At 48.2% G+C, this 24,198-nt stretch overlaps 1 protein-coding gene across 3 annotated transcripts in view; it reads right to left on the bottom strand.

The window, feature by feature from the left end:
* The window catches only part of Elk (Eag-like K[+] channel), a 376,128-nt gene that overhangs the window by 195,377 nt on the left and 156,553 nt on the right, over positions 1-24,198 (bottom strand). The window contains exons 1-2 of one of the 3 annotated variants that reach the window (XM_075680463.1): positions 7,558-8,291; positions 5,940-6,115 (exon numbers count right to left, since the gene is read on the bottom strand). The exons of 1 other annotated variant lie outside the window; for it this stretch is intronic. The gene's annotated coding sequence lies outside the window, so the exon portion shown is untranslated. Of the gene's footprint in view, positions 1-5,939; positions 6,116-7,557; positions 8,292-24,198 lie in introns of those variants that run through there. One more of the 3 variants, XM_075680462.1, reaches the window with a different exon arrangement.

Below are 24,198 nucleotides of genomic sequence, written 5' to 3'. Positions count from 1 at the left end.
AATTAGCTTCGTTTCTGCCCTATACAGTCAGACAAACTTATATCAGTGAAATGCATGACGCACGTTTTTGTAATGACTGGTCATCGCTACCTTGACTGCACAAATAAGTGCATTCAAGGACTGTATCATATTTGGCCACCACATAATCGTACGAGCTGATAGCAAGCGCAGCCTTCTTTCCCCTAACCACTTTGGTGGATGTGCCACCCTCTCGCACAAAACTCTAAAAGAGAGCCTAAAAAAGACACGAGCCAGTTGATGATCAATCCAAAGTCCATGTGAATAGGTCGCGAAGCTTGGAACGAAAAGCGCGCCAAAATTAATCACCAAGGATATCAATTAGTGGTGCACGATTGAAGCGCGACTAGGTGAGGGTGGGGACAAACAATGAAACTAGAAAACCAATGTGAAAAAAGAAAAAATGCTCTAAAACTTTTAATCCGAATGCTGGCATACAAGTAACTTTACCGTTTGAGATATTTTTCCTGCACTAAAAGAACAAAACTTTTTTTTTCTATTTCACAATTTATTAGTTCTTTCTTGGCGACCCTTACCAACCAGTGATTCTGGCGAAAGACTTAGCAAGGCTGTGCAAGCCAGTTATTATGTCACGAGGAATGGCATTGCTGACTTGAACGCAGCGGTTTCGTCCGAGATTTTAAAAATTTATTTCCTTGCGTGTTTCTTCAATGTGTCGCATGCGCTTCACTTCACACTTTGCATGACCAAGGGCACTGCACTCGTTGGCGAAAGGTATGAGTGCACGTTTTTTGTTATCGTGCAAGTTCACGCTGGGGCATCCGACGCGCTGGCCTCGTCGTGACGATATATGCGGAACGCCCCGCGACGAAACATAGCGCTATGTCCATTTACTCTCCGTAACACAGGCTCCGACGGGCAGCAAAATGAGTCATTCGAATGTTTTCTAAATGATAATGTGATGATAATGTGGGAAAATGTTGTCTGAAAACTGTTGGATACGAATACATGGTGTCGCAAAGAATTACGAATGATTCTGTGAAGAGGATTCGCATGGGTTGCTATGAATTACGACTGCGTGCTGGTCATAGTACTTCTCATCATTGAAACATGTTCTGTTTGGTCAGTTGATATTGGTCGCATTATTCAAGACGAGTAAAAGGGAAGTTGATTTTTGAAGCTCTTTGGCAGTGTGATTTATTTACATCCTATTCGCTCACCTTCCTAAGCAAACTACTGGAGCAATTGCCGTCAATAACAGACTAATTACGTTCACATTAAGAAATGCGCCACTCCTAATAGACAAAGGACACGCTGGCGTTTCAGCTGAGGCGAGTCGCAAGCTCGCCTCAGCCTCAGAAGAAAAATAACTGCTGTCGTAGTGGCCGTAATGCCGGACGCTAAAGAAATTCAAACATCCGCGCCAAGCAGCGCAAGGCCTTGACGTAACTGTCATTGCCGGTTGTGACGTCATCTTTTACTTTTTTTCTTGCTATTGTCCCTTCGCTACGTGGATGGCGACGGTTACAACGAGTCCCATTTTCATGACATGTGGGCTTCTATGGAAGCTTCGTTACCAGTTTACATATACCTTGCCCAACCGCCGTATGTGTAGTCTTGCTCAGGCGCACACGATACATGGTGCCGGAAGTGCCCGCAGCAGCACGGCAGGAAGCAAGACATGAACGTCTTAAAACTACCCTGCCAATTGCAGTTGACTGGCAACGTCAGAAGGAATTGGGAACTAGCTCTTCAAGCAAAGACTGGACCTATTCCTGACGGCTACCTCGACACACCATCCTCCTGAGCGCCTCTACGAAGAGCCGAAAACATATGCAAAGCAGCTGAAGCGGCGGCAGAACAAAATGCTGCATGGGCCAACGAGCGCATGCAAGTAGATTTCTCTCGACGATATGAACGCGGCAAAGAGCAGAAAGGCCGGTGCAAGCACTGTGGTCGGGTGCACGCGCCATGGCAATGCCAAGCCTACGGAAAAACCTGCTACGCATGTAAAAAGAATTACCTTTCATCCTGCTGCAAGAACCCGCAAATTTACGGCATTCAGGAAGATCATGAAGGTACCTTTGATGTCCTTGATGTCAGCTTCTGTGGCGTAAGCACGAAACCAGGAAAAGACTGGACAGTGCGAGGTACGGTCTCTGGCCACGAAGTAGAACTCGAAGTCGATACGGGGTCCGCAGCTAACTTGATTTCGCTTAGTATTTTTCAACGCACCTCGAAAGCGCACGCGTTGCGCGAGAGCGCAGCAGTGCTGACTGCCTACAACGGCTCCGAGATTAAACATCTTGGTGTCGCCACTATAGCACTAGAGATAAACGGTACAACGAAAGATACCGCTTTCTTTATCGTGAAGAAAGGACGCCAAGCCATCATTGGCTTGAGCACATGCATCGAGTTCGGCATGCATTGTCCCAGCAAACATCGACTCAGTCAGGCGAAGTGGAAAAGCGGGGCCAGAAATAGAATTTCCACATCTCTTTCGCGGCACAGGCTACGTACTACAAAGAAAGTACAAGATGGTTCTGCGACCAGATGCGGTTCCAGTCGTACAACCTGATCAGAAAGTATCTTTGGCACTGAAGCAACCATTGCATGACGAGCTGGCACGCATGGAGAAGGCGTCCATCATCGTGAAAGTAGAAGTACCCGCCGAATGGGTAAGTCCCCTAGTTGTGGCGAGAGAAAAGAACGGCGCTCTCCGAGTATGCATGGACCCTAGAGAAGTAAACAAAAGTATATTACCTGAGCACTACCCGATGCCTACCCGTGAAGGTATGGAAGGTGAGCTGTCAAGGGTTTGATTTTTTTTTCGCGACTTGATGCCAACGCTGGTTTTCATCACTTACCCCTTGATGAATCCCCATCGCGGGTCTGCATGTTCGCCACTCCTTTGGGCGCTATCGGTTCCTAAGGCTATCGTTCGGCATTTCGTTTGCCAGTGAGGTCTTTCAAAAGACACTGACTGAGATCTTTGAAAGCATCCCAGGCAGTGGCGTAGCAACAGGGGGGGGGGGAGGGGGGAGCGGCGGAGGGCCGTGGGCCCCGGGTGCGAAGGGCCAGCGGGGGGGGGGGGGTTATCGTATGCGTCATACGTCTGAAGGCACCCCTCTTTCCGGCTGCTACACCTGGGAGGGGGGGGGGGGGGGGCAGTGACAGAAGACCTATGGGCTCCGGGTGCCAGACGACCTAGCTACGCCACTGATCCCAGGAATACGCTTTTACGTCGACGACGTCCTCATTTGGAGTGCTGACAAAGCTCAACATGGACGAACGCGTGCGTGCCACGCTAGAAATGGCAGAAATTGTAGGACTCACGTTTGCTGCTAAAAAATGTGTGTTTGGTATGAAGGAGATAGCATTTCTAGGTGACATAATCAATGAAGGCGGCATGCGCCCGAGCCCTGAATTCATTGAAGGAGTCCGAGTCATGCCCGCGCCGAAAGACAAAAATGCCGTAAGAAGAATGATGGGTGTCCTTAACTATTTTCGAAAGTATGTACCCAGATTAAGCGATAAAACGGTGCAGCTGCAAAGCCTCATCAAGGATGGTACGGTTCTTGAGTAGACCACGGGCGCTAGTGGCGAAACGTCTGCGAGATATTCACATCTCCGCCGCTCCTGCCCTATTTTCATAAAACTAAAAAAAAAAACAAAGATCTCTGGAGACGTGTCAGCCATCGCCATAGGAGCATCGCTTTTGCAAAAACACCAGAATGAATGGCGCCCAGTCATGTACGCCTCGCGAACGCTAACTGATAGTGAAACGCGATATTCGCAAATCGAGAAAGAAACGCTTGGCATAGCGTTTGCCTGTGAAAAATTCCATCAATTTACTTATGGCCGCAAGATACTCATAGACGGACCACCGACGATTGTTGGCCATCACAAAAAAATACATCGGAGAAGTGCTGCCAAGGCTACAGCGTTTCTTTGTTCGCCTTCTACGTTTGACTTGCAGTGCATTCCTGGAAGGGACCTGCGCCTGGCTGACATGCTCTCTCGGGCACCCGCCTTTTCACGAAATCGGGAAACCAGCGGAGGACATGGAGGTTCATGCAGTTCATGTCGCCTCGTTCCATGGTAACCCCATCGACAAAACTGCGCCTTCAGGACGAGATGCTATTGGATCCCTATCTGAGCACTGTAATGTGCCAACTATCGCGTGGAATAGTGGTTGAAGGCGAATTACGTCCGTTTACGGCTGAGCCATCTGGCATCTATGGGATAGCGCTTTAAGGATGCAAAATTGTCGTAGCCAAGTCCACGAGGAACGAAATGCCAACAAAGGTACGCGCAGGTAATCTGAGCATGAATAAGTGTAAGGCAAGAGTGCACGTACTTACTTTTTGGCCTGGCCTAGACAGTAGCATTGAATCAATGATTTGTTCGTGCAACACATGCCAAACATGCGTACGAGCAGCCGTCCGAGCCCCTGGTTTTACGCCCGACACCTAGTATGCCATGGTACAGAGTCGGCATCGACATATTCCATTTTGCTGGAGCAGAGAACATTATAGTGTTTGATGCGCACTCCAACTTTCCTGAAGTGGAAAAATTATCTACTATGACGGCCCATGAAGTAGTACAAAAAAGATCGGCAATATTCACGCGCTACAGGGTCCCTGTGCAAGTATTTACAGATAATGGGCCTCAATTTGCATCCGAAGAGTTCGCAGACTTCAAAAAGCGTTATGATTTTGAGCACATTGCATCAAACCCGTGATTTCCTAGATCCAATGGACTTGCTGAAAAGGGGGTACAGATAGTCAAGTGCATCATGAAAAAGACCAATGAATCTTGCGACAATTTTTGGTTAGGACTCTTGTCTTATCGTGTGTCTGTCCAAGAGGATGGCCATTCACCTGCCCAACTGTTACAGGGACGGCGCCTGCGCACCAATGTTCTAGAATACAGCACTGAGCTGGGATCCCCAACAGTCAAGCATCAGCAGCAGGCCAAGGGCAAAACGCTGCAACCTTTGCAGCAAGGAGGCATTGGGCGCATACTTGACGACAGCTGGCCACGTAAGGCGAGAGTGCTTCAAGAAGTGGGTGCCCCCGGTCCTACATCGTGGGGACCGAGGATGGAAGGCTTCTAAGGCGGAACAGACAACACCTGCTCCAAACACAGGAAGAGTACCGCAGGATAGACGAAGAGGACGGCAACAGCAACGATGAAAATAGCAGCCCAAAAACGAAAGAGAGGAGCTTCCAGAACAAGGCCTAAGTGCACCCGGTTTCACTAGTCATCCACAAGCCAACAGACAGGTCTTCTCCAAAGTGGAGGCGTCGGAAGCAGTGTCCCGCAGGTTGAACCGTCAGCGCAAGAAGCCTGAACGGCTGCAATATGAAGCTAATTTTCGTCAATCCTCCTAGCTATTCTCTCTTCCCCTATGGCTATAAAGTTCTTCCTTCCGTCCTTTTTTTTCCTTCTCGTTAAGGGAAAGAGATGTATCATATGGTGGTCACCACGTAACCAAACGAGCTGATAGCAAGCGCATCCTTCTTTCCCCTAACCAGTTCGGTGCATGCGCCACACTCTCGCACAAAACTATAAAAGAGACTAGTAAAAAGACGGGCCAGTTGATGCCCAACCGCCGTATGTGCATTCTTGCTCATGCGCACACGATACAAGGGTAACACTGTTTTAGGATAAGAATGTGATGCAACAGACTGTATTGTACTATTTTTAAGGATGTTCTCGCTGAACGATCGAGAGAAAAGCATGAAGAACGCAAAAACAAAAGACAAAGCAGGTTGACGTCAGTCTGTCACAATAAACGAACGAAGCGAGGCGAAAACGCTTGCATTGTGTGCAACTGGGGTAAGAAAAACAAAAGACAGCGAAAGTAAAAGAAAATGACGTCAACAGGAAAGGTAGCTAGAAAAATAAGTATGGCAATGTATACAGACTAGATGTCTTGGGCAGCGTAACCGTACCTTGATTTCGTGAAACTTTGCTGAGTAAGCTGTGGTTCGACACTGAAAGCTTTGGGTTACAATAAGTGGTTGCGACCCGTTTTTTTTTTTTGTAACTGGTGCTTCGGCAGTCTCTTCCTCGCCTTGCTGAATTTGAGCCGTGGTACGCTTAACGAGGCGGCAGTGGAACGGCAAAGCTACGAGAAAGGAAAAAAAAACAATGCACATAGGTCTTCAACATCGTAATACTCATATTTCATTGTTAAGCATGTCCGAACTTTTTGCAAGCAAGTCGCACGGTGCATTAGGCCAATTAAGAATGTTCTGTGAAGCATACGCGCCCTTTTGACTAGTTATCTTGAACTTTGAGGCGTAATGACTCGAAATGCGACGCCGATGCACCTGCTGTATGGATAAATTGATGACGCATCTCATGATGACGCTAGGCATGCGTGATGAAAATTTTCAAATGAGTAGCGCGTTGCTTGGCAACAGTTCTCGGGCCGTATTTATGAGATCATTCGTACGATGAAATTATTCGTAAAAGCAGAGGTAGAATTCTCAAAGCTTTTCACCCGTAAGTGTTGTTTGCCATTGGCTGGCTGCCTTTCCTAATAACATGTCCTACAAAAGAAATGGCCGGCGTGTTCTCTTAGGAACACTTCCAGCAAGATATTTTTGTGGATTGTAATCTGGATACCGGCTGGTCGTGATGTCGGATATAATATTAAAGCAGGCGACCAGTCAATATCAGGCGGCTCTAGCGAACGACAGCTAAGTTTATCATTTTCTCGCAAAATACTCTTACACTGGAATTGGTCGTAAGACAGGACAACATATAGCTTATTTCTCGTAAATGTTCTTTGGAAGATGCTGATAGCTCTCGTTAATATTACATCCATCATCGCGACTGGCTGGTATTAGCAATTCCGAACAGTTCCGAACGTTTTGGAGAATGCATTGTGCAGGCAAGACATACTCTATTTATAAGCGAATTCACAAATTTTCGTAAGTGCTTTTTGCCAATAGGCCCCCGCCTCCGCTAACAACATGTCATATATACATATATATATATAGAACACCACACGAGCCAATCATGAAGCGCGAGGAAGACGTTTTACGGGAAAGTGCACATTAATAGAGACCTTTTCTGATAATTGACATCTTTATTGATGAATATCTAAATTGATATATTTTGTAACCTGGGTTTATCAATTTGATTCTTTTGAGATTCCTGCCCGAGGATGGTTTCTATCTTCAAAGTCACAAGTATTTATATATAAGATGCGAGTTTCAATGCCAAATTATTTGTACGGTATCGCTCCGAAGACATTGCGGAAGTCCGAAAGCTACCAAAAAAGCTATCTTTATCGCAAACCCTTAACAAAAAGCTATTTGCGTCCTCCAAGCTATCTATTTCATGAAAGGTCCCGCGCATACCTGTGATTATAGCGCAGCACGAACTATTATACCTAAGTTATACTCAAGCTAGGCTCCGCAGACGACATCCTACATGGTTTCGCTGGACGTGAACGATTTGCACTTTCCAGGGCTGTAAGAAAACTTGTAAAAGAACGACACGGGCGCCCACAACTTCGCCGCGAGTACAAAATATGAAAGCGCGGCCCGTGCGACGTACCTTTAGCATAGAAGGCCAAGAGGTTCGACGTCTCCTCCGTTACGCATGAATCAAGCTAAGAGATTCCGTTACTGCGCTTTCGGGGCGCATTCGCCGCACAAGAACTCGCGTCGGTAGCGCAGCGCCAGAGGATTACCGCTCCTTGCGTCGGGCCAGCCATCTGCCGATGCGAATCTGCCAATCCGAGGCGCAGAGATCGGAGCAACCGTGGTGCGTCATTGCGGGCGCACGATGACAATGTCTCTCCCTCCGCGCTGGCGCTCGCTCGCATCTCGCGCGAGCGCCTTGTCCTATTCTAACGTAAACTTTCCTCGGTCTCCACGTCCGCCCACCGCGGACATCGCCTTTTCCCGCGGAAGGCGACCTGCCTGTCTCAACCGAAACACCTTTCGCCAGCAGCGGTCTCGCATTCGTTCGTTGACGTAAGCATAGAACGTCTCTGCCGATGCCGCTGTCAGCGTTACTCTACGCCCGAAGTGTCAGCCTCTTCGCTCTCGCTAATCCAGTCGGCATCGTTGGTGTTGTACGTCATTCGTCTCGCCCTTTACAACACCGGCCCGGATGCGGGATACGATTATTGCGTATACGTCCGCCTGTGTACAGCAGCGCCACAGCCATCGATGCTCTTTCCTTTTCTCGTAAAGATTCCCTAGTCCGCGAGTCGGCACCATCTGTTGTTGGCGCCGATGCGCCTGCGCTGTAGCGAGCGGCGTGTGAGTGAAGTGGCTTCTCCACTCCGCTACGAATGCATACTGGGCTCGGCCGGTCTGCTTGGCAGCTGCGTGGGAGGGTCGATGAGACGCGGAATGTCCACAACAGGTGGCCGCCGTGAGAGGAGCCGCGCGTCTTGACAATGGCAGCTGCTGCGCCTCGCCTGTTCCAGTTTTGTGTTTTTCTTCGCCTCGAAGTGCTCAGCATTGACCCGGCTGCGAAGCTGCTTTTGCAACAACGAGTAACCTCGGCTGCACGAACGCACGTGGCTCTCCCTTCTGACGTCCAAGCGGTTCGCGTCGGCACCGTTGTGTGTCTGTGCAGCTTTCTCTATCTCTCTCCATTTCTCTCGGAGAGCAACACATAATACGTGCACAGGGGGAACGGAACTGAAGCACCCCGGAATATTATCGGGAAAGAAAAGGAGATATCAGGAGCAGCCACCGTTGAAACCGAGGACCATATTCACGTAGCAGTTCCTTACGCCGATCACTTCCTAAGAACAAGTACCAGAGAATAGAGGCAGAGAACATATTAGCGCAAAGAGCCAGCCAGTGACAGACAACTAGCTCGTACGAACAAAAAGAAAAGTCCGAGGACTCCTACGCAATTCTTATGAGTCGTGAATGCGAAAGCATTAATGTCTAATTGAACGCCGCTGAGAGGTTCTCGAGTTTTGGACTGCGACTAACATTTTCGAGTTTCGCGTCGGTTTATGTTATCGAACTTTGGGATTAAATTGGTGTGGGTTATTTTTTTATTGTACAGTTTCTACGTTAGCATGTTGTCTGTAGACGGAAATCATTCGGACTGTATCTAGGTATCGAGTTCAATCCTTAAGAATACACCAGAACTTAAGGCTTGTGATTAATTTTGAACAATTAGGGCACTTAAGACACACTGAGTGCTTGACAGACGAGCGTTTATGCATTCCGCTTTCAATTAAAGGTGGCCGCTGACGTTGGGAGTTGAACCTTTGACCTCGTGCCCAGCCGCCGAGCCTTCGATCTACGGAGCTCAATGGCCACTGACCCACCGATGCGGGGTGATTCGAGCGGTTCAGTTAATGTGTGCGACTACTGGTTGCATCGCCCGTTCCTCCTTTACGAATGTTGAAACTTGTTGCCCTGTGGATCCCCTAGTTAAGTATTAAAAATAAAGAGCTTTGGTTTGAAACCTATTCGCAGGGGGTTTGGGATAGATCTTTTTACAGCACTCGAACCAATATAGGTTGCAAACGGCTTCTAGTTCGAGGGAACCTTGAGCTCCGACGTTCCCTATTCAAATGCGTGGAAAGTGCACTCTTTTTTGGCAGCTGCTGAATTATTGCGAAGGAGAGAGATACAACAGGCCTTTCTTAAAAGAACTTTGGACGGAATAGGGTGCCGTCCTCTTGTTTATAGGATATGGAGGCAAATTGCATTAGCATAAGAAAATAAGCAGAAGTCAGCAGAATTTTGGAACAACTGAGAAGAAAAATATAGGGTCAGGTTCTAGTGACATTCGAAAAGAGAATTGTTATTTACGCCTTCAAGTGTATTAAAAGAAAAGAGGGGGAGGGGCCGGGCGTGAACTTTACAGATCCGAGCTTTGCACACGTACATAAAATTGAGCAATATCGCGATTGCATATAAAGAAGCTGCCAAAAAAGGTTTTTAGGAACTTATGTTAGTAACTTTTTCGGTATGGCAACGCATATGTTTGATATTAGATAGATCGGAGCATAGTACTGGGCGCGCATGTCCGGTGCTTTGCATGTTGTTTCCTTGATGTGTGTGTGTGTGAGAGAGAGATGAAAAGGAAAGGCAGGGAGGTTAAGCAGATATTAACCACCGGTTTGCTACCCTACACTGAAGTTGGGAGATAGGGGTTACAAAGAGCACAGAGAAAAAAATGGTTGAAAAAATGCACACATAGAGAGACAAACACGAATGGCGTTCCAGTTAGAGAGGTTCACAAAGGCGTGTAGATCGCAGGAAGCGCAGTAGCGCTTGCAAGGCCTTCTTCTGTGACGTTAGGCCCTGTCGTGGTGTAGAATTCCTTCTTCCGATAGTGGTCGGTCGTCCAACTGGTTGAGTTCGTGGCGAAGGATTTCCCTCTGTGGACGGTACTTCGGGCAGTCGCACAAAAAATTGCCAATCGAGTCCTCATGGCCGCAGTTGTCACAGGTTGCGGTGTCGGCCATGCCTATGCGGAACGCGTAGGGATGGCCGTCGCGATGACGTTGGTAAAAGCAACGCCCAACCACAGCCGATACAAAAGCGTGGCGCCTCCACGGCAAAGCTTTCGTGGGGCTCGAAGGCTTAATGTGGAATCAAGGGATTATAGTAGGGAATTCCTGAAATGTGGCTCATACCATTGCGATATGGTGCATTGGCGAGCAAGCAGGCGGAGCTTCCATGCTGCATCAGTTCTAGAAAGTGGTATCGGTACGTGGTGGTTCTTAGTATGGCCTGAACGGACAACTCCATCGGCCCGTTCATTGCCGATAACCCGCAGTGACTTGGAAGCCATTGGAACATTATTTCATGGTCTGCATCACTCCATATGGTGCATCGTCTGACTAATGCGAAACTCTAGCTGTTCGTCTAGTCCGCGTGGTACAGGTGACAGTAGAGACTGCAGGGCTGCCTTTGAATCGCGGAAGATCGTCAACTTGTGTGACGGGTCATCACCGATGTAATGAAGGGCAGTAAGGAGGAGCGCTGCGAGCTCTGCTACCGTCGATGATGTCGCGTTAGTCATATTGAATTTGATGGTTGTAACTTTCGCTGGTATCACGACTTCCGCAACAGAGCTGTTTGGCAGTACAGATCCATCAGTGTAGATATGCGTAGAGTCGCGGTAGTTCTCGTACAAAAGTAGTAACGTAAGCTGTATAAGTGCTGGTGATGATAGATCAGCTTTTTTCGAGTTGCCAGGTATTGCGAGGTTGATTTTTGGCTGAGCGAGGCACCATGGAGGAATCGAAGGTCTCACAGCAGGAGTGAAGCAAGCTGGCAATGATTCACCATGTGTGGTTATCGTTTGGCTGAAAGAGGTGCGTGGTCTGTCCGCTGATAGAGAGGCTAGGTTGTAGATTGTGGCGAGGAGTCCTGGCAAGATGCCTTATATATGTCCTCAGCGCTTCAATTTCAATGTGAGTCTTGACAAGTTTGTCTCTAGAGATTTATATATTGTCGCTACTGTTGATGCACTCTGAAGCAGGCCTAGACTGATCCGGAGCACTTGAGACTGAACACTTTGTATTGTGCGTAGATTAGTTTTGCTGTGTTGATCAGGCTCATAGCGCTCTACTTATTTTTCTAGCGTTAACTAAGGTTCACGTTTGTAGCGTCGCAACTCTTTATTCAAGATTTCGTGAAGGCCACCCCTAGCCATAAGCGATAAAGCTCGTTTCGCATTGGAATGGCCGACAACGCTCTCTGCAATGCCTGTCTTTGCGAGGAGACGCTGGAACACATTCTGTGCGACTGTCCTGAATATAATGTTCAGATACAGTCCATGGCGTCCGTTCTAGCGCACCTTGACAATAGACCATTGTCAGTTGCAACCATTTTCACATATCGCCGACTGAAGTCATCGCAGCTGAAGGCGACGAAGGGACTACTTCGGTTTATGAAGGATACGGGCTTGGACAAGCGGCTGTGACAGTGATGTCACGTACCGCACAAGAGTGACAGACTGTAACCAACGATGTGTGTGCCGTGTTATGTGCCCTCTATCTGTTCTCCCCATCTTTCATCCCCCCCCATCCCGCTCCCATGTGTAGGGTAGCAAACCGGTTAGGCAAAACTGGTTAACCTCCTTGCCTTCCTTCTCCACTTTTTCCTTCCTTCCTTCCTTTATTCAACATTCTGTAATAGGATGACCTTCAGGGATCGGCCCTACTGTGTGTAATCTCTACTGTCTGTTATACTTTATTCTTTAGATTTGTCCTGTCGCGCTTCCTTTCCTCATCCTCCCCTCCTTCCTATGTTCTATTTCTATGTTGCCGTCAACTACCTTCTGACGAGTAGGCAGGCGTTGTGCTACATCCGGTGGCAGTTGCCAGCCTGCGCCTCGCTTTCTCTTTCCTGTCATTTGTATATATGTGTTCAAAACAAACAATAATAATAATGTTTGTTATTGCTGGCAAGCTGTACCTCAGAAAGCCGAGAAAAAGCACCTTGTATAGTTGCAGCATAGCACTTTTCGACATTCCCCAAGTCTTACCAGTGAAAAACTTGAACATGTGGCAGATGCCTGTCAATTGTTTCTTTATGTATGATACGTGCGGGCTCCATGACAAGCCCCTGTCGATTATGACACGTATAAACTTGTAAGATCGAACATATGGTATAATTTGGCCATTTATCATTACGCTGTAGTTTGTCATGGGTTTGCGCGTAAATGGCACTAGCGCGCATTTCTCGGAGGAAATTTCCAGGCCTCGATTATGGAGGTAGATAGCAGTTTGCGTGGCGGCTCTCTGTATTCTCACTCGCAACTGTAGGCGTGTTACTGCAGATGTCCATAAGCAGATGTCATCCGCGTACATTGATAACCTGACTGCGCTTGGCACGTGCTCGAGGAGAGCAATTAGACTTAGATTAAATAACACAGGGCTAAGAACACCGCCCTGGGGGACGCCGTGGTAGCTATAATGTAGAGAAGTAAAACCTTCCTCGGTGCGTACAAAAAAAGGATCGCATGGAGAGATAGCTCCGTATCCATTGAAACATTCGACCATCCACTTCTACGTCTGCGAGAGCAGAGAGGATGGCTTCATGCGTAACGTTGTCATACGCCCCTTTGACCTCAAGAAACAAAGAAGCGCAGAGACGCTTACGCAATTTCTCATGCTGAATGTAGGTGACCAGGTCGACGACGTTATCGATCGATGATCGACCACCTTGAAAGCTCGCCATGGCATCCGGGTAGGTGTTATGGTACTCCAAGTACCACTTCAGGCGTCCTAGGACTATCCTCTCCATTACTTTGTCGACACAGCTTGCCAAAGCGATCGGGCGATATGACGAGAGTTCCAACGGCGACTTGCAAGGCTTCAGCAGTGGAACAAGGCGACTTGTCTTCCAGCTTGTTGGTAGCGCATCACCTCTCCAAGATTCATTGTACAGCTCAAGGAGAGCACCTCTCGCTCGCTCACCCAGATGACATAGCTCGGTAGGAAATTCCCTCAGGTCCTGGTGTTCATGCATGGCCACACAAAGCTAATGCTGCCTTAAGTTCGTGGATTGAGAATGGTAGATCCATGCGGTGATCACGCGGTGGCGCACAACTACTCGAAGGCGTTGGAATGCTGGGATCTGTCAGTTGGCCGGATAATCTGGCGCAAAAATTCTGTGCCACGTCAATCTTGAGCCTTGAATGGGAACCGCTGTACCGCGAGTGTCCAGAGACCTCGCACTGTTTCCCATAGTTGCGAAAGAAGCTTGCGGGGATCTAGCGACTCACAGAAGGCAGTCCGACGTTGCGATTTGAGCTTGTCTACCCGGTGCTGGATCTTCTTTTGCGCGAGTCTGGCGGTCCTTAAATATTCCATTGCCTTCGTACGTCGGTACCTTCGTTCAGCACGTCGTCGGATTGCTCGAAGTCGTTCTAGTTCCCCATCAAATTCCGTCAGTTTCGAAGAGCATGTGAGAGTGCGCATGGTGTCTTGCACAACGCTCTTGATTGCCTCTTCCAAGTCGAAAGATGGATTGTCTTCGCCGTTTTCCTCCATTAGAGATTAAAATTTAGTCCAGTCCACTCTTTGGATCATATCCCGTATTTTTGAAGGAGGTCATCCTCTGATCTTGACGTACGTGTGGATATGGTCGCTATCGTGCCGCGGTATGTTCGCAAATCACCCAGCAGGTCCGACAAAGCTTCGTGAGATAAAAGCCAAGCTAAGAGAGATGCTGTATGTGGAGCCACGTAGAAACGTAGGATTTCCATCAATCAACAGCCAAAATTCATTACTGTAGGTGAAAAATACCAAACCTTAGCTTCTCGGGTTGATCGCTGAATTTCCCCAGAGTGTAAAATGGGCTTTGAAGTCTACAATAATGACGCACGGATCGGGAGTTGAGGACAGGATGTCTCGTAGACTTGTGTGGCAAGATTATTTTCCTTTACTGTTAGGTCTATATAACAACCTTGCTATGCCGCTTGTGGCTGGGAGTGGCGTTCACGAACGCATATTCCTATCGTTTGGGAATGGCCGAGAGCCCGATGTGTGATTCCTGTGGGTGCGAGGGAACCATCGAGCACCTATTGTCTACCTGCCTCCGTTACGATGTACAACGCCTCTCTCTACGGGCAACTTTACACCGACTGGACTCAAGACCGTTCACCCAGTCACCGAGTTCACCCGTCACTGGCACGGAAAGCGATTCGTGCACTAGTGTAATACTTGAATTTCACCGGCTTAAGAGACCGTTTATAATGTGCCGGTGTATAGTGCCCCTCACACACGCACTCAGTGCTTACTCTCTTTTTTACTCTTTCTATTCCCCTTTCCTCCACCCCCAGTTTAGAATAGCAAACCGGGGGCTCTTCTGGTTGACCTCCCTGCCTTTCCTGTCCTTGCTTTCTCTCTCTCTCTCTCTTCTCTCTAGGCCTATATATTTATTATCGTCATTAGGTGACACAGGCTGATGAATGTAAGTGAGGTCACGGAGAATAAACACAAAAACCTTACTGTTTTCACCAACAGTCGACGACACAAACGATTCATATTCAAAAATATTGATCGTATTCGATAAGATCAGCTCGCAAATGACGATAATGGGAAAGATATTGGCATACACGAAGCGACGGAAATCCGAAATACCCGCCCTGTGTCCCCGGGCATTCCACGAAAACATAGCTGTTTTTCGGAGCTCATCCCTGAAAAACAGTGACTGTGGAGCGATGATCTACTCAAGGGTTGCCAGCACACGACTCAGAGCTGCCAGTACTTGAAGCGCACTTCTGGCAGGCGGTGTGTGCATGTTGTTTAGAAACACGCGAATGGCTTTCATTAAATGCCTAAGAAGCGCTATCGTGTGCTCATCTGTTTTCCGCGACTCCTCAGATGAAGCAACTAGCTTCTTTTATTGGGTGCGGCTCCTGGTGTGGCTCTTCTGCCGGTCGTGTACGCGTAAGTGGCGGCCATTAGATTGTAGAGAGAGATCTAGCAGTTTTCTCCCTTCCAGCATTGATGTTTGGGGTTCTGGAAACTTTCACTGATGGTGCTGCTTGACGAGTCGACTTTTCTTGAAAAGTTTTTTTTCCGTCGTGAGAACCTTCGATGTTGACATCGTCTTCACCGGACTTCCTCAGCGGTTTCTTTGTGAGTAGAGCTGTCTATCACCATTTGTTTGATTATGGAGATCTCTTTCTTAATCTTGGTACAGTCTTTGGAAGAGGCTCAGTGGTCACCTTGACACATCAACGTGATTGCGCTGCAGGTGTCTTCTGAGTGGGGTTCGGGGCATCGAGGGTACACTCCGCAATTTCTGGAAACACCCTTCACATGGTCAGTCTACTGACAGTTGAAGCATTGCATTATTCTTGGAATAAATGGTCGAACCTGGTGGCGAAAGTGGCCAACCTTCATGTAGGAGGGAAGACAGTCCCCTTTGAACGTTATCCTCAAAGAACGTGTGTTACCAAGGCGACCAAGGGGCACAATGACGTTGTGTTCACTTGCTGGTTTTATGAGAAGTGGGAGGTCTGCGTTAGGCATTTCATTGTCAATGTCATAGATGACTGCTCTTATTGTGGCACCATTCGCTGGCACAATGGATCAGACCTTGATGTTACCCAGATTCGTTACATATTGTAGTGTGCTCAGCGCGCTCAGGTTCACCACATCGATTGGCAGGATGTTTCTCCTAGTGTTTATCCTGGCATCCTTGATTTCGTACGGCACGGTGTTTTCTAGATACTCGGAGAGTGCTTGCCTGCTGAGGACGCGTAGGTTGTCAGTAGCGTTCTGTGGCACAAACAGGATGGAGTGAGGCTATCGTTGAGACACAGTTCTTATGGTGGTCGAACTTGACGCCGAAGATGCGTTAATTCTTCGTATGGCGTGCGGTACAGGACAGGTCGAAATCTGTCTTCTGAAGACTCGTCAGTTGATACGGAGTACAGCTATCTGTCCTCGTTATCGCTTGATGTACTGCCTCGCTTCCTCGAAGCGATGTCCGCGGGTGAACGGGGACTATGAGGGGCCTCGGGATTTTATACATCCACCACCGCGATCTAAGGACCGGTGGACCCCACAAGCGCAGTGAGAAGTCCAGAAAAGTACAGAGACGGGTGAGATAAATTTACGCCGATCTCTTTCCTGACACATGCCTATTTTCCGCCGTATTCGTCATATTAGTTAAAACGAACCGACTAACCCACCATCAAGTGTAAACATGGCCTTCCGTTCGCAATGATTTAAATTTGGGCTAGTTGGCGTAGTTTCATTCTTGTGTATAGCGATCATATACAATCCGAAGCACTTAAGGTGCAAGGCACCGTCGGAGGTCAGAATTAAAGTGGCGGGTAAGGAGGTACCAATAGTCGATCAAATCAGAATCTTGGGCCTGATTATTCAGTCACACGGCCATAATGGTGAGACCGTCAAGAGGCTGCAGGATCACGCGATGCAGACCTTGAGCCTACTTAGGCGGATGGCCAGCAAAGGCCGAGGGTTAAATGAGAAAAATTTGATTAAACTAATACAGGCGTACATCTTCAGCCGGGTAAGCCAGGAGGCAAGAACGAGCCGAAGCATTACAAATTAGATTCGGTGAAATTTCGGAACTTGAGGTTGCCTATGTAGACGCGGCAGGAGGTGGCGGCGGTTTGACGGTGGCAACGGCCGTCAGTGGCAGGGGCAATCTCGTGACAGCTGCCACTCGGCTCGGGTGAAGCATAGAAGTTGCCGAGGAAATTGCGATCGCGTTAGCTTGCGCTGGAACGGACGCGAAATTTGCGATCAGTGACAGCAAAACTGCCATACAAAATTTTAGCAACGGAAGGATCTTGCCCTTAGCGGCCAGAATCCCAGGCCAGAGAAAGTTAGATAGAAAAATTCAAATAATTTGGACTCCGGCCCACCAAGTCGTCCCCGGCAACGAGGCGGCCCACGAGCTGACTCGAGACCTCTACCGCCGAGCCGCTACGGGGCCCATCGATGACCCAGGGAGCGGAGAGCGCATGCTAAAATATGGGGAGATCACGCAGCATTATATATTTGTTCGTAGACTGGTATCCCCGCCAGACCCGAAATTAAACAACAGACAAGCAGTCGCGTGGAGATGACTGCAAACTTATACGTATCCGCACCCGGTTATGACGAACCACATGTTCCCCGAGTCCAGGAGCGATAGGTGTAATCCTTGTCCGGTGAGAGGGACCCTCGACCACATAATATGGGAATGTCCGTACTCTCCCGGGGAAACGCACAAAATAGGTAGTAGAGACACCTGGGAGACCCTGCTGCGCAGCTCGGACTCTGAGCTCCAGCTCCGGCTCGTCCAACTGGCTGAAGAGGCTGCTGGGACCCAAGACCTCCCAGCCTGCATCTGAGGCGGCGGTACTCGCCCGCTGACCTGCGTGTCGGGGGGTGGGTAGATCACCTTATCCTTTGGACATTAAAGTTTATTCTATCTATCTTGTGTATAGTGAAATGGATAAAGTGCAACGGATAAAGGCACGCAGGAAGTCGTGTGCTTGTAACCTGCGTATTTTTATCCATTTTGCTTGTTTTCTCCCCGTCTATATTAAGCCTATTCGTGAATTTTTCTGACCTGCTCTGAACATCGGTGGCGATGAGCTCATATTTAAAAAAAGTGAATGTCGAATCAAGAAATAACAATGGGACGGCGCTAGTTGCTTCGAGAAGGGAACTATACCGAGGACAATACTCAGATTATGGGCAGAATGATTGTGGAAAATAACAGATGTGTGTATATGTAGTGCATATCTAATGCTGCCGCCAGTATGGAATCCGACAGTGCTGTTGCAACGAAGCTAATGGGAAGCGGTACTGTAATGATTGCATCAGAAATTGAGGGTGTGTATAGTTAACTTTTACATACTTATATTTGGTGAATACGCAAAAAAAAGAAAAAAGAATCATCCGGCTATCAGCAATGAAAAGGCGGAAAGCGACGAGAGGACGCGTGATCGCATTCTCGCACGCGAGCTGAAGTGGCTGCTTAATATTTCACGCTAACGAGACATCGCGCGCAGGCTACTCAATGGTCAGTTGCTCACAGCGAGCCATAAAGTGCGCGTTGCACGCACTTGACCGCCTCACGCCAGGCGAAGAAAGAAAGAAAGAAAGAAAAAGAAAGAAAGAAAGGTAAGGCTGGTCCATTTGTTTTGCGTCTGGTGGGCGCACAGACCGCGCTCTCCGAAGAATTAGTGCTGCCGCTATGGTACCCAACATACCAGCAACAGCAGCAAGCAAACAACAGAAGTCGCATATCATTATTTAAAAATAGCGTCCTTTTTCTGTATGGCGCGATAATGGCCGGCGAGTCGGTCCACACTGTTGGGTAAATGTTGAGAATGTTTAAAAATATTCGCAGACATAAAGCACTGATATAGGCACTTTAACTCACATGCTCTGGGACTGTAACAAACACCCGCACGCTGCTAACTCCAGAACCCTTCCGCCGCGGTGGGCCGCTGCCTGGCGCAACCCCAACCCCAGCCATGCGCAGCTCCAGCCGCCTCGAGGGCGCAGCCCCAGGCCCGCGAGGCGGTGGCAAGGCAACACCTCGACGTCCCCACGTGGGAGACTTAAGGCCCCGTCGGCGAAAGCTCTGCAGGACTATAAATAAAGCTGTTACCAAGCAACAAAGCTTTGCCCCGTCTTGCTGAGATCGTTGCACAGATAATTACTAAAAGCTACTTCCCACATTAGTGGCGTGCGCTCTATTCAGTCCGCGTTGGGTAATCCTTGCAGCGCGAACGCAGCATTTTGAATGTGCTTCCTGCGTAAGCTTCCCGAAATGCGTCCCTATAGGAGCAAGTACAATTCCGTCAATCTGCAACGCACGGGCGGACCATAAGATTACCACCACCCCCACCCGCAGCATCATCATCGTCATCATCCTATTGTATGTCCACTGCGCAGGACGAAGGCCTCTTCCAGCGATCTCCAATTGCCCCTGTCCTGCGCCAAGTGATTCCAACTTGCGCCTGCGAACTCCCTCATTCCATCACCTCACCTAGTCGTCTCCCGTCCACGACTGCACTTCCCTTCTCTCAGAACCCATTCTGTAACTCTAATGTTCCACCGGTTATCCATCCAACGCATTACATAGAGGGCCCAGCTTCATATTTTTTCTCTTAATGTCAGTTGGCTATCCCTCTTATCGTGCAGCTTATTTTGTGATTTAGCACTTCACGTTGTTAATAATGATGCACATGCAGTGCGTAGTAGGCTCGCTGGGCCGCCAAGAAAGAAAAAAAATACACAGACAGAGGGGAAGGAAGGAAGGAAGGAAAAAGGGGAGAAGGAAAGGCAGGGAGGTTAACCAGCTTAGCTTGACCGGTTTGCTACCCTACACATGGGAGAGGGATGGGGGCGATGAAAGATGGGGAAGGGGAAGAGAGAGAGAGAGAGCACATAGCACAGCACACACACATCGTCCGTTAGAGTTAGGGACAAAGGCAAGGAGAGGCAAGGAAGTCTATTGAACGCACGTTCGCTCTGCCACTCTGCGCAGAAGGAAGGAATTTCGGACAGAAACAAATAAGCAAAGAAAAGAGAGCACTGAGGGCGCGTTCATCGACTACGGCCGGTCACAGATGTCTTTTTCTCGACTCCAGGAACGGCAAGAATGCAGGTGTCGTTTCTGTAGCTTGCGGCGTACGTGGCCACCGTCCAACGGCATTCTCGCCGAGAATCAGTTTGAGTCCAGGAGGTCTGACGGGGTGCGCAATAGAAGGCGCGGGTCGTCATAATGGGGCGAGATGCAGAGAATAAGTTCGATAGACTATGCTCGCAACTGTCGCATGTAAGTGTATCGCCCATCCCAGTAAGAAAGGAACGAATTCTGGGCTCTTACGTACCAAAATCCCGATTTAATTACGGGGCACGCCGTAATGGGTCACTCCGGATTATTTTGACCACCATGTGGCCCCAATGGCCCCAACGTGTCACCACGTGGCCCCAATGCATGGGACACGGGACCCAGTGAGGAAGGAATATGTTCCCGTGAAGGCCACATCCAGCCTCAAGGGACACAATAATCTGTCACTGCAGCGGAAGGGGCCCTGTGGTCCGAGAGGTGGGGATAGTTAGTCATCCAGCGAGATTTGACGAGCCACTGATTCGAGTTGTCTTGCAACGCCCGCTCGGAACTGATATGTCCGAACTGTTCGCACACCGTCGTGCTTTAATTGGGCGAAACCGTCGGTGAAGTCGTATTTGTGGCCACGACAGTTTGCCAAACACAACGAGCCACAACAAAAATGTTTTTCCGGAGGCTTTCAAGTGCGGAAAGGCCCTCCGTAGTATTGGAAGGCCTGCACGCTTGTAAAGATGAAGTTGCACACACAAGACGACAGCTACTATGTAGACCGAAAACTCGGTACGGTTCGCTGGCGATCCTGTGCAGAAAAAAAGCCAATTGATTGTACATTTACAGATGAAATAGCCTGTTCTTGCTGCATATGTTCCACCGTTTTTTGGCTTGTGCCAGTGCCAGGCGGTGCGGTGATTGCGGTCTCAAATTCATTGTCTCAATATATCGTGAAATAACGACACATATACAGCTGCGCTCAAATTTCGCATTTGGGAGTATCATCATCGTCGCACACTTTTTATTTCGAGGTAAAAGGGAAGGGTTCAAAGCTCTCGTTAACAAAGATATTTGTTTGTGAGAAGCGCTTTAATCACATGACACCTACGCTAATTAGATAGTCACAGCCGAGACGCTTTGGCGAACAGTCAGTCAATGTTAAAGATGAAAATAGTTATTGATAAAGATGAAAATAGTTATTGAACAGATCAAGAAAATGAATCACACATTTTTCCAGACTCCTAATTCCTGTGGCAGATGTATTTCACTCCGGCCCATATATTGCATTCTGGCATAAGTATTTCCATAATGATTTCCGCAACTCAGCCAATCTGCCGTTCTTCTACATGTATTTGATTTCGGCACAACTGTACAGTAAAAAGATGCGCCACACCATGTTTTTTAGATGCAAAACTTCATTTCAATAATCGACAATAATTAGTGCGTGGTATCATATGTGCTGCAATTACGCATTTGCCTAGGGAGCCCAATAAGTGCGAGAAAGAAAGGGGGGGGGGGTGCGCAAAGGATTCAAGATCGTATTGGGTCGTTTTTCGTTTCGCCACTAGAGGCCAAATGCAAAATCCAGGCTAGAAGTTCTTTGATCCGTTAAGAGTCTTGACAGCCATAAAAAAAAAAAAAAACCTTTTCCCATATGCCCACATTATGATAACGAGAATCCTGCAGGAGTCACTTCGCGGAGTACCGTAAAATATTCATGTGTCCACAAGACAAATGAGGTTTCGTTATATATATATATATATATATATATATATATATGAAAACATAGATAGACAAGAACATGGAATCCAACCGCACGCTCTCGCCTTCTTACCAGGCGAATCCATGCATCTGCTTCATTCCACCTGACTTCCTGCTTTTTGCTTCGTCCCGCCAGGGAAACCAGTGAAGCGAGCAATGTGAAAGCGAAGCACCGCACGCGATGCGCTACGCGAGCTGCAATCCTTTCCCGAAAAACAAGGTGCAAGCAGATGCGGTCTCCGCTCTCTCTCTTTCCATGTTTATCATTCGCCAAGACGTTCTGCCTCCATATTCCGCTCGATAACTTTCCATCGAGAGCCCTGGGAAAAAAACCACCGCCTGGCTATATTTAGCGTCGACAGGATGCGAAGCCAGTAAGTAGGGAAAGAGGGACAGAAGGAGGAGGGAATTGCTGCGGCGCCTACTGCGCTGCTGGAATTGCATGCAGGTTAGGCAAAGGGCACGCACTCTCCACCTCCCCCTAATTCCTCACACACGCACACACGCACACACGCACACGCACGCACGCCCGTGGGCGAGTACGCACCACGCGTACCGTTCGTGTTCACATTCATTCATTCATTCATTCATTCATTCATTCATTTTATTTCAGCATTACGGTACATTACAGCACGTACAAAATTGCTGGGGGCACAGACTAAAAGCGAGAAGCTTGACGGGGTCTGTTACCCGATAACAACAATACAATAACGTCACACAATAATATCCCAACAACATTGCCGAAAAACAAGCTCATCGTATTTGCTCGTAGGAATTTAGCTCAGCTCTGCCGTAGAGATTATTTTCCCCACAGCCGTGCTGACGTTGTGAAACCTCGTAGCGCGGTGCGGTACGCCTTTGTCGCTTAGCCTTCGCGAGTTCGGCGCCACTGCACAGAAATTTTCGGCGAGCCGAGCAGCCAGCACGCATGGCCTGCGAAGCCATCGGGAAGAGCGCTCCCGTGTTCCCAGCGATGGGCGCGGCGGCGACGTTCTAAAAATAGCGCACACCCACCTAAGCCGTCGCCCACCTGCCGCAGGCCGCTGCTAAGTAAGGCAGCCTCTCGTGACTGCCCACGGAACCGTCCTTTCGGGCGCTCCCCTCTCCGCTTATTTTGCGCACTTCCCTATCGCGCTGTTCCTTCTATTCGCTCGGCGATGTTGCGCACATTCATTTTTTTTTTAAAACTCGATCGTTGGTGGGGCCTCATTTTTAGCGACGCCGCATGATATGCTGCTGGCTTACACGCGCGCGTATTTATTTACATCCATCTGTTTCCTCCGCTTTCCTCCAGCCGCCCTTTCTTCTAGATCGTTAAGGGCCCTCGAAAAATATTGACAAATTAAGCTTTGCTACTTCCGCAGTAGCAAGATGTTTTGAAAACCGGCATTCGTTAAGGAGAAATTTATGCTAACGGGTGTTACTGGCTTGCTTTCTTGCGTGCTTGTTTGCTTTGTGTATTTTTAGAAGCACAGATGCTATATAATACAACCCCCAACGACTTTCTCCTGTTTTCTAGGCATCTCGTGCTCACTTTGGCGTTCTTTGCTTTTTGAGTTCTTATCTCACGCCTTTAAATTTTAGAAACGATTAGTACTGTTTCTAAAATCTCATCTAAAGGGGTAAAGCACTTTACTATTACAATCCCACGCGCTCAAATTTGCTTGGTGAGAATAAAAGTTCAAATATCCCGCTTGTAAGCGGAAGGTGTCACTTTGGTTCTGCGTCTATATTTAGATTGCAATTGACGAAAACTTCTGTGTTTTGGACGTGCGTGGATGCACTGGTCGGGGGGTCATACAAGGTGGTCGCGACAATACTGTCAGCGCTTAGCGTTGTGCAGACGAGAAATTTATGACGAAGGAGTAATGCTTACAGAAAATCCCAAGTCTCCCAGAGAAAGGCTGAGTAGGCTAACTCATTCAAGTCAGCTATCATGACGTAACATTAAGTATATGACAACGAGGTAGAGAAAGGGGGGAAGAACAGAGAAACTAATCATTGGCTTAAGTGCGCCTAACCTGAATTCAAAAGAGGGTCTTTTCTACACTCAGCAAAACTACCTAATATAAAGCTGGTGCATCTTGACGTGTTTCTTATTGTGTACATCATACGAATAAAGTGCGTCGCTAAGCGTACCGCTTGAACTCGAACGTTTTACAACCGACTCTCGGTAAGTAAGCTCTGACGCTTGCAATATTATTGTACTTGACTGAATTGCACAGGATGTTGATGCAACCCTTGCCTATTGAAAGCTACAGAGACGCTGGTTATGAAGAGGACCTTTATAACAACGTCTATAGTAGCACTCTCTTGGGTCGTTTCTTGAACGCTACTTGGAAGCGTCCAAGATTGTGTGATTAGGGATTGTGCGCCTTTTTCTTGC

Source organism: Dermacentor variabilis, chromosome 2 (assembly GCF_050947875.1).
Source record: "Dermacentor variabilis isolate Ectoservices chromosome 2, ASM5094787v1, whole genome shotgun sequence".
Lineage (NCBI taxonomy): Eukaryota > Metazoa > Arthropoda > Arachnida > Ixodida > Ixodidae > Dermacentor > Dermacentor variabilis.
This window is presented reverse-complemented; position numbering and strand designations above follow the sequence as displayed.